The sequence below is a fragment of the Equus asinus genome, chromosome 8 (genome assembly GCF_041296235.1).
Source record: "Equus asinus isolate D_3611 breed Donkey chromosome 8, EquAss-T2T_v2, whole genome shotgun sequence".
NCBI lineage: Eukaryota > Metazoa > Chordata > Mammalia > Perissodactyla > Equidae > Equus > Equus asinus.
In genome coordinates, this window is record NC_091797.1 from 63,649,169 (window position 1) to 63,659,784 (window position 10,616).

At 47.0% G+C, this 10,616-nt stretch overlaps 1 long non-coding RNA gene across 1 annotated transcript; it reads left to right on the forward strand.

Moving 5' to 3' along the window:
* The first annotated feature begins 450 nt into the window (after positions 1-450).
* LOC123286820 (uncharacterized) lies at positions 451-7,046 on the forward strand. The gene is made up of 3 exons (XR_006529617.2): positions 451-1,252; positions 1,384-1,483; positions 1,598-7,046. It is a non-coding gene; the product is annotated as an uncharacterized lncRNA (long non-coding RNA).
* Positions 7,047-10,616: the final 3,570 nt, after the last annotated feature.

The window sequence follows — 10,616 nt, forward strand, 5'->3', positions numbered from 1 at the left end:
TGAAGAAATATAACCTTCTATGGATGTTTTGCTGCATCTTAAGAAAAAGTTTCCTCCAGAGACTAAATGCAGATTTGGACTGCTTTCAACCCGTGTCAGGCTGTTACTTCTTGGAAGGTGACACCATGCCAGGACTGGCCCGTACTGTCCCGTGTTTATGTGGGTTACCTTGTATTGAGCTGTGTGTTTTCACAAACTATAGTCAGTGATGATTTTGCTGCTATCCAATTTTTATAAAAAAGCAGAAGAAGTATTTTTGGCTTTCACGTTTTAGAAGAGAGAAAGGTCTGGGTGTCCTTCCTAAAGACTGAGGACACTCTGATTTCATCTTCCTTCCAACTCTGCAAGCCCAGAACTTTCTACTCTGATCTCAAGCTTGGAGGTAAACTGGGGCTTTTTTCTGAGGAAAGATCTACACAACGCGGAACAAACTGGAGGAAAAGTAAACGGATAACAGCCAGCAGCCAAGTCTATAGATTACAGGGTGACCAAAACGGATGGTTTGGCTCACTTTTTCTGCTTTATTCCACTGCTTTCTTTTCTCTCAATTATCTTAACGAATGACTGCTTCCGGTTTAAGACGGAGCCCAAAGTCCTTGTGAGCTTTCCCAGCCAGAGAGATTTGGGCTTCCTAGTTTTGAACAGCAATGTCGTCACGCCAGATGTAACTCCCTTCTGGCAAATGGGACGGCTAATTGATGAGCTCAGGACGGGAGGCCTCCTGCAGGAGACAGCGCAAAGAATAGGAAAATGCGCACCGCACACAGACAGTTAAGCCGGTGGGGAGGCCGCTCTCTGGCACCGATGATGGAAAACCTCTGCTGAAAAGAGAGACCCCCCTGCAGCAGTTTGAAGGCAAAGAGTAGCTGCTTGCTGCTTTTTATTTTTAACTATGAAGGATCAATTAGAGCCGTCAGATCGTGTCGCCAGAGGTTCTGATGTGAGCCTGCTGACTCAGGAGGAGAGTCAGACAGCACTCCCTCCCGGGGCCGCAAGACTTCTCCTTAATTGGTTTGAAAAATTGTGCTGGACGCCAGCAGCTGCTGCTCGGGCGGTCAGGAGCCAGGAGGGACAGGAAGGATGACAGCCCAGCCTCTCGCCTTCCGAAGCCCCTCGGTGACTTTCACGCACAGCCTTTCTTTTCCTTCCCTCTTAAGTTTGTCTCTGGGACGACCCCTACCCCGCGAAACTTTCGGTGGAGCCTGGGCACATGACGCAGCCTCTTCTCTCCATCTCGGAGGCTGTTTCTGAGGTAGCACTTCCCGCCTGCGCCTGCTGGCAGCGAGTCGTCAGCAAGGCGGTTCCCTCGCGCGCCTCTGCCCCAGGCCCCAGCAGGCTGCGCCCCTCTTTTTACCTTTGATTGAAATCTCGTTTCCTCTCTAGCGTTTGTCCTTCTGCTCCTGAACCGCTCCCGCGTTCCTCGGGCGACTGCCCGACGCTCCAGGCATCATGGGGGAGCAGGGCCCTGAGGGGACACTCACAGGTGGGAGCAACTGCCTGGCTTCCGTCTAGGAGAAGAGCTGGGCCGTTTCCTTGTCTATAAAAGAAGACGGTTGGATTAAATAATTTGTTCTCAAATATATTTTTTTTCTTTCAGCAGGTAAAAATCTTATTCAAACAAAAAGTAACTGAAATGCATCCTACAGTGTCCTGCCCACTGGGCTTCATGTCCTCCATCCCCAGCTGACGCCTCTACCAGGGCCCGGGGCTCCCCAGAGCACAGCTCGGAAATCACCAGGCTGGACGTGCTGGAGGCCCCGTTAGGCTCTGGCAGTCTGGGTCCTGTGGCGTGGGGATTTCAGGAACGGCCCCAGGAGAGAAGAGAGCCCGCAGCAGGGCAGCCTGGTCCCTGCAGGTGGTCTCAGCAGCAGCAGAGGGCTGGGGGACAAGGAAGATGCAGATAGTGCTACCACCAACGGCAGCTGCTCAGGCTGCGGTGGCCCCGCGGCCTCACTTCCCTAAGAGCAGCTGGAGAGAACAGAGGGATGGTCCCAACACCCGGCCGCCCTGGGAGGTGAGGTGCAAGAGGAAGCCACGTTCAGGTCTTTGCATTTTTTTTTCAGTGCCATAGAAAGTTATTGGAGGGTTTTAAATACAGCATGATCTGATTGACACACTCAGAAGATTTACATGTTTAAATGACTCCAGCATTAAGTTGGAGAGTGGATTGACAGGATAAGCCTGGAAAGTTCATTCACTAGTCTTGCTGAGAGATGATGCGATGTCTAACAGAACTGAAACTTTAGGTCCACACAAAAACGGGTACAGGAATGTTCATAGGAGCACTATTCATAATAGCCCCGAAGTGGAGACAACTCTATTGTCCATCAGCTGAAGAAAGGATAAATAAATGTAGGATATCCATACAGTGGGATATCATTTGGCCGTAAAGGAATAAAGTACTGGTACCGGTATGCACTGCAAGATGGATGAACCTTGAAAACATCATGCTAAGTGAAAGAAGCCACTCACAAGAGACCACAGATTATATGATCCCATTATACGAAATGTCCAGAAGAGGCACGTCTACAGAGAGAGAAAGGAACTGGTCATCAGGGCTAGGTGAGGAGGGCGAGTGGGGAGTGAGTGCTAATGGGTATGGGGCTTCTTTTGGAGATGATTAAAATGTTCTGGAATTAGTGGTGATGGTTGCTTTGTGAATATACTAAAAACTAACAAATTGTACACTTCAAAAGGATGAATATTATGGTATGTGAATTATATCTCAATTAAAATAACTAGATATTAATTAAAATAATTTTAATTATTAAAATGAACATAATTTAATAAAATTAATTTTTTTAAAAAGATGATGAGAGCTGGAACAGCAATGGTAATGGAGTTTGGTGACAGGTCGAATACAGGGCATGAGAGAGAGGAAAGAGAGGCTGGTTCTCAGACCCCAGAAGGGCTATGCCTGTGGGGACAGGGGCACCACTGAGCAAGGCGGGAACAGAGGATGAGAAGCGCTCGAGCGGGAGCCACGGGATGGGAAGGTGCGCCTGTGCAGGGAAGGCCCACCGGAAGCGCTGCCTTGAGGCGGGACTTCCTGTGGGAGGGGCCAAGAGGCAGAGGCAGCCATCTGCCCTGACACGCTGGTTTGCCGCTGTTAGCAGGCGAGTGTAACTGAGGCCCAAGAGTCGCCGAAGTCGCCCAGGCCGCCGTCATGTTTGCTCTCTTGTGTCTCAGGCATCCAGCTCCCTCGTCCTGGGCGCATCTCCCGCCTTCTTTACCTGGATGCTGTCTCCTCTAGCGAGTGCGCCCTACCGCACTCCTCCGCCACCCAGGCTGGGCTCCCCGCTCACCTTCGTCTTTGCTCTGACCGTGGTATTGACAGTGAGTGCTTTTCAGTGGGATAGGGATTCTTGTTTTCTTTTTAACTTTATATCCAGAGTCAAGTTCCTAGTACATGGCAGGCATAGGCATGCAACATATGGTTGTTGAGCTGGATTAAAATTTTATTTAGAGTTGGTCCATCTTCTTAATTGTTTGGAGTTGTTTTCCCCCACCTCTGACCCCCATTTTTGAGCTACAGTGGTGAAAACCTCATGTGGTATTCCAAGTTTGGACTGACCGTGAGGCGGCGTGTGGAAGAAAAGAGCACAGGAGGGGAATTTAATTCTTCCGGTTTCCAGTCTTGGTGCTGCCACAAGCTCGCGGTTTCTTTTTAGCTAGGTTGTTTTATATGTCCTCTAGGACTTAACTGCTCATCTGTAAAATAAAGCCTGTGACCCAGATACTCTCTGGGACAGTACTGTCTGATAGAACTTCCTGTGGTCGCAGAAATGGTCCATGTCTGCGCTGTCTAATATGGCAGCCACCAGCCAGTGCAGCTACTGAGACCTTGAAATGTAGCTAGTGTGACTGTGTTGGGAGTTCAGCTCTAAGATCCCGCTACCTCTTTTTTATGATACCATTTTCTTTATGTTTCTCTACACAGTCTTTCCTCTGGTCTGTTGTTTTCAAGTTTTTTTATGTATGAAAATAGAAAACTCAAAGATAGATCTTTTATTAGGTTTTTGTTTGGCAAAGTGTCAACGTGTTTATAACATAATGGTAAAGGAAACTTTTTAGATAATTAGTTTGGAGAAGCGAGGACAAACCAAAAGGCTGCCCTGGCTGCAGAGGGTAGGGAGGTGAGTCGTGAGTCCTCGGAGGGCCCGGGCAGTACTTGAGCAGACGAGGTTTGCCCACAGCCACAGCTCCTCCAAGGTGCTGTGCAGACAGCCCCTGCCGCACCTCTGCTTCTGCCTGGAGGGGGAGCAGAGAGGTCCAAGCATCTGGAGGACGCTGCATCTGCCCAACTAGCGGGAAATGCCAGGTTGGAACCAAAGACTCACTGCCACCTATGGACCTGTGTCCCCAGTACACGTAAAAGTGGGCCCACTTGGGCACGGAAATGCTGTTGTAGGAGTGGTTCTCAAGCGGGGGCGATTTGCCCCCCAGGGGACATTTGGCAATGTCTGGAGATGGTTTTGGTTGTCACAAACTGGGGTAGGGGAGCAGCTACTGCGTAGGGGCCTGGGATGCTGCCAAATGTCCTATGGTGCACAGGTCGGCCCCCCACAGCAAAGCTCCCCAAATCTCACTAGTGCTGAGACTGAGCAACCCTGATTTATAGGAATGTTTCCTCTAGAAATGCAAAGCTCTATCACTGTGTCCTCCTGGGTTCCTGAAGCAGAAGTACGTTTTGAGGAAATGAAATGGCTTATCTTCAGGACATTTTCCTCATTTGGTTCTCTTCATTAACTGGAAAAAAGCCAGCAGTTGTTAGTTTCCTGCTATTACATCATATACAATTTTACATAAGTTAGGTAGGGCCCAAATGACATTAAACAATTAAGTTAAAAATGGTCAGTCACAGAATTTATTATATTGATCAATTGAAATAATCTTATATGAAAGATATTTTCTTTGTTCATTGATAATTGTGGATTTCTTTTCCTACTAGTGTATGTATGTATGCATATATTTGTATATGGGCTATAATTTGTAATTCCAACTTGGCTGTAAAAGTGCTATTATTTATAAATGTAGTTAGATGGTATTTACCAGATATTAAGTATCAAGTATTTAATGTTTTTACTCAAGAATTTCACATGTATTAATAAACCATGAGCAGTCTTACAAGATGATATTATTCCCGTTTCGTTGTGAAGGAAACCAAGAAGAGTAATAAGTGGTTCCCTAAAAGCTATAAGAAGGATCAAGCTCCAAACATTCAAATGTTTCTACCCCTTAGGTCTTTGTGTACAAAATAACTTAGAAAATAATTACTTTTTAGTTTAAATAGCTAAACTTTTTATTTGCTCTGTGTTTTAAAACTCAGTTTTTTTTAAAGTATAATTTACATATGTTAAAATTAAAATATACAGTTTGATGAGTGTTAAAAACAAAATTCAGGGGCTGGCCTGGTGGCGCAGGGGTTAAGTTCTTGAGCTTCACTTTGGCGGCCCAGGGTCTTGATCCTGGACGCAGACCTAGCACTGCTCATCAAGCCACGCTGTGGCTGCGTCCCACATACAGAATAGAGGAAGATTGACACAGATGTTAGCTCAGCGGACAATCTCCCTCAAGCAAAAAGAGGAAGATTGGCAACATATGTTAGCTCAGGGCCAATCTTCCTCACCAAAACAAACAAGCTTTTACCCCACAAAATTCAAGTGAGTGAATTTTAGAGATCTTACTGGCTGTGTTCAACAATTCAGGAATCTGGCAGCATTCAGTCTAGCAGATACAAAGGAGCTGTACAGAATGAAAGACTTTTATAGGCAGAAGGGAGCAGGAACAGGGAAGTTACACTGGCAAAATGCAGGCTGGTTATTGCAAGGTCACCTTCCTTTAGGGGATGGCTGGAGTCTCTCAGGCAGATTACCTGCCTAGTGCTGACCAGGTGATTCCTGATTGACTGGTTTAAGAGTCCATTCCTGGGAGAGCCAAAACCACAATTAAGTGGAGCTTAGCATAAGTGACTCCATTTTGGACCTGTTGTCTAATTTTTAACATGAGTTATGACTCTTGTTGTTTGTAAACTTTTTAGAGCATGATTTCTTAAATGTACACTATAAATAGATTTAAGATTTATTGCACAGATTGACTACACAGCATCTTAGCACATGGAAGGTTAACAGTTGCTCTGATACATCAATACAATCTCACTAATTTCATCAGATTGGGAAAAGTCCAGTGTGACTTAAGAGGAACAATTTTGAATCTATAATATTTGTTAAAGAATGTATTTTATTTCTTCTTAGGAATTAGGTATCTTGCTGTGAAATCAGTGTGACCTCAAACAGCTCACTTCTCCTCTTTGAACGTCGATTTCTTCTCAGGACAGATAAGGGCGTTAGACTCAAAGATCTCCTGGGTCCCTCCAGCCCGAGAGTTCTGTGACTCTCACTTGATGCTCTCGGAGCACTGACTCCGCCCACTCCCTCCTGGACTTTCCTCACCCGCCTGTCATCATCCACGCTCTCCTGGTGCTCCTACCCTTCCTCCTCGTCCTGCCTCCTTCTCTTGGTCTTCCTCCCAGGCTCTTCTTAAATGTTGGAATCCCCCAGGCTTTATCCTTGGACCTCTGATGCTGGAACTGCCTGCTCCTCCTAGCTGTAGCAGCTGCCTGCCTGCTAATGACACCCAGATCAGCCTGTCTCTGCCCCGGCTTCTCTGCTCCTGGCCTCTGGGGAGCATATCAAATGGCTACTGGATGTTGGTACATGGACATCCACGGGCACATCCAACTTCCCGTGTCCAACGGGACTCCTCTCCTCCATCAGCCCAGATGCTGTCCTTTTCCTAGTTTCCTTATTTAAGTGAAAAGCACCAGCACTTATTTAAATCTCCAAATAACTCTGAGAGGCGTTACTTTCCCATCACATAGAATCTGTGTGCTAGAGATGAAAAAACTGAAGCTTAGCGAAGTTCAGGAACACATCTAAGGCTACACAGCTGGTGAGTGGTGGAGTCCGGATTTAAACTCAGTATCTCTGACTCCGAGGCTAGAGCTCTCCCCCACTGCCCTCCACCACTCCAGGCCCAAGACCGAAACCGGGGGGGGGGGGGGGGGGGGGGGGGGGGGGGGGGGGGGGGGGGTGGTGTCCTCCTTCCTCCCCCTCGCCGCTCGTGCCCAACGCACCGCAGACTCAGTGGCTCTCAGGTCAGCTCCTCCTCAAACGTGTGCCCCTGGCAGTTCATTCACCCCCTCACCTTCTTTAGGGACAGCCGTCTCCCAGCCGGTCTCCAATCTTCCTCTCTGCAAGCCACGCGATACATTTAGAAAAAGTGCTGTCCCCACAAAGAGATCACGCCGCGCTCTCTTGCCTGAAACTCTTCAGTGGCAATGACGGCTTTCGCGACAAGAGCAGCCTTTGCACTTAGCAACAGGCCTCTATCTGCTTCTCTAGCGTTACAGTCGATCTTCTTTATTCATGGATTTCGTATTTGTGAATTTGCCTACATGCTAACATTTATTTGTACCCCAAATCAACACTCGCGGTGCTTTCCCGGTATCCACAGACGGGAGCAGAGAGGGGCAGAAATCTGACTCGCCGAACATGCGCTTCCCAGCCAGGGCTGAACAAGGGCACGCTCTGCTTTCCACTTCAGCTCTCGTACTGTAGCAAGTATCCTTTTCATCGTCTACTTAGTGCCACGTTTTTCATATTTTTGCGCTTTTTGATGATTTTGCTCTTTAAGTGGCCCTCAAAGCGTAGGTGCTGAAGTGCTGGCTAGTGTTTCTAAAGGCGAGAAAGCTGTGATGTGCCTTCTGGAGAAAATACGCGTGTTAGCTGCGCTTTGGTCAGGAATGGGTCACAGTACTGTCAGCCGTGGGCTCAGTGTTAGTGAATCAACATACAGTACATCCAGAAAAAGGAAGAGGAAATTCGCCAATCTGAACGCGAGGCCACTGCAGAAAGTGCTAGAGCAACGTCTGTTGTGTGTGGAGAAGCCATGGAGAAGATGGAAAAGCGGCTATATTTCCGGATTCAGGAGATGACGACTGATTAAAAACAGCATAGTGGGCAATGTTGTGAGAAAACCCGAAGAGATTTACAGCCAGGTAAACGTTAAACCCTTCTCAGCTAGTGCTGGCTGACTCGCACATTTCAAAAGGTGAAATGCTGTGAAAAACGTTGAACCTGCAGGTGAGGAAGGTTCTGCAGATCAGGAGGCTGTGGAGGATTTTGGAAACAGCTGGTGAGTGCTGTGCAGGAAAGGTGTGGTGTGGCACAGCAGGCGCGCCGTGCTGACGGGCCAGGCTTGTTTTACACGGATCTTGGTAAACGAACCTGTATCACACACATTGGGTTTTGGTTGACAAAAATGTTGTGACTGGAGGCTCCCAGGAACCTAACCTGTGTGTCCCCTACGAGCAATAGTTCAGTGTCACTAATTCAGTGTTTGCAGCAAGTCCACAGAACATAACTCCTGCAGATAACAAGTGACTGCGCTCCCTGCTGTTCCTGCCGTGTGGGCTCCGGTCCCACTGAGCGACTTGTAGTTGCCTGGGGTGCCCACTCCTCTCCACCTGGGCACCTAGGTTCATCCTTAACCCTCAACCCCAGTTGTCCCCAGGAAGCCTCTCTGGACCCACTCCTAGAGGGACTGGGATGTTCCTCTTCCACTCCTGTTAGCACACCGTGCGCACACCTCCATCTCAGCACCCATCGTGGCAGCGTCATTGTTCATATATTTGTCTGTCTCCCCGCCAGTCTCTAAGCTGCTTGCGGGCAAGGTCCATTAAATATATATGATATGTGTGTGCACGCACATGCACACCTGTGCACATGGGGGAGCAAAAACCAACAGTCCAAGGTAATTTTTACCTCGCACTTCTATTTTATTTTTTTATTTTTTATTTTTTTTTAAAGATTTTATTTTTTTCCTTTTTCTCCCCAAAGCCCCCCGCCGTTACATAGTTGTATATTCTTCGTTGTGGGTCCACCTAGTTGTGGCATGTGGGACGCTGCCTCAGCGTGGTTTGATGAGCAGTGCCATGTCCGCGCCCAGGATTCGAACCAACGAAACACTGGGCCGCCTGCAGCGGAGCGCGCGAACTTAACCACTCGGCCACGGGGCCAGCCCCACTTCTATTTTATTTTTAAAATAAACACACAGTACCATGCTGTATTTGATTGAGTCTATGTTTCTGTGTTCTAGTGCTTAGCACAGAACCTGGCCCACAGAGAGGATCAGTAAATATTTGTTGAAAAATAAAAGCATAAAGGTTAACAATATTTATCCATTCTATGCAATTGAAGTTCCTGGGGTCATAAATTTTTAATAAATAACTATTATTATAATAAATAACTACTAAACTATTTTATAATAAAATAGTTTTAAATTAACAAATTAATAGCTTGTTCTTTGAAATCTTTTGAATAATTCCTCTGCACCTTCTCTTTTTGAGTTATCTATAATAAAAGTTTGCTGAGCAGAATAAACTTTAGCTTAGTCCAAATGGGATAATTAGAAATTTGGAACAAGTGGCCTGCCTTAATGAGTTTTTACTGTGCTCAGTGTAATTCTAGAATTTTAGTACCAGAGAGATCTTAATTTACACGTGTTAATTGGGCTCTTCCAGGTTAGCTAAGGAGACAGGAAGGGAAAGAATGGAAACAGCCTCACCAGGCTGTGTGGGGCCTGAAGGGAGGGGCATTTGTGGTCAGCCCTGGGTCCCGTGTTGGACGGCAGCTCTGTGAGTCAATAACCGGCTGTCTCCTCGAGATTGGGCATTTGCTCCTCCAGGAGCTGGGGCTGCAGTTTGGAGACTGGGCTGCTCCAGCCTCTGCTTGGTCATGGCTTGTCCTGACTCATCACTTCTACCCTCTGCTCTCTGCCTACCTGTGCTTCTGCCCAGAAAAGCAAGTGCTGATGGTCTCTACAGGTCTCGAATTCAAATCCCCACAAAGAAAGTATCCAATTGCTTCAGATAGTTGCTGTCCTTCCTGCTGGGCAGAGAGCTCTCACCAGACCACCTCCTAAAATGGGGGTCACCCTGTAAATGAGCTGCCCTTGGGGCCAGCACCTACTCCTTGAGCCAGGAGGGTGAGAAGAACTGCTGCTTTCTCAGAAGGACTGAGGGCATGAGATGGGCCAGTCACACCACTGGGGAGCCCCTCTCTGAGTCAACAGAGGCAGAAGCTGAAGTCTGGAAAGCCAGGTGGATCATTCCAAGGAGGGTCCTTTCAAAGTCTTCTAAGATCTAGGTTTCCGAAGCACAGCGTCTCCCTGATTTTGAGAAGAGCTGCCTATTTGGCTTGTTCCTTTTGACCTGCTCTAAATGTCTGGGTTAAGCCTGCAAGGATTAACAGACACATCTCATTGATGGAATGTCTAAACATATTGCCAGTGGATCTTTTATCAGAATTACTTATGATACTTTGAAATTACTATGATACTTTGAAAATTAAGGATGTCTGATATCACTGGGACACTGAATAAGTGGGCCCACAAAATATTATTTTCATGTGTTTTTCTTAATCGAAATAAATAAGTTGCCGCTTTAAAAATAAGTATGTAACACTGCAAGAAAAACTGGTATAAAGCTTACCAGAAGTGGCTGTCACTTAGAAGCTATTAGTATTGTTTTGTTTTAGAAGCTGAAGCAAAGCCAT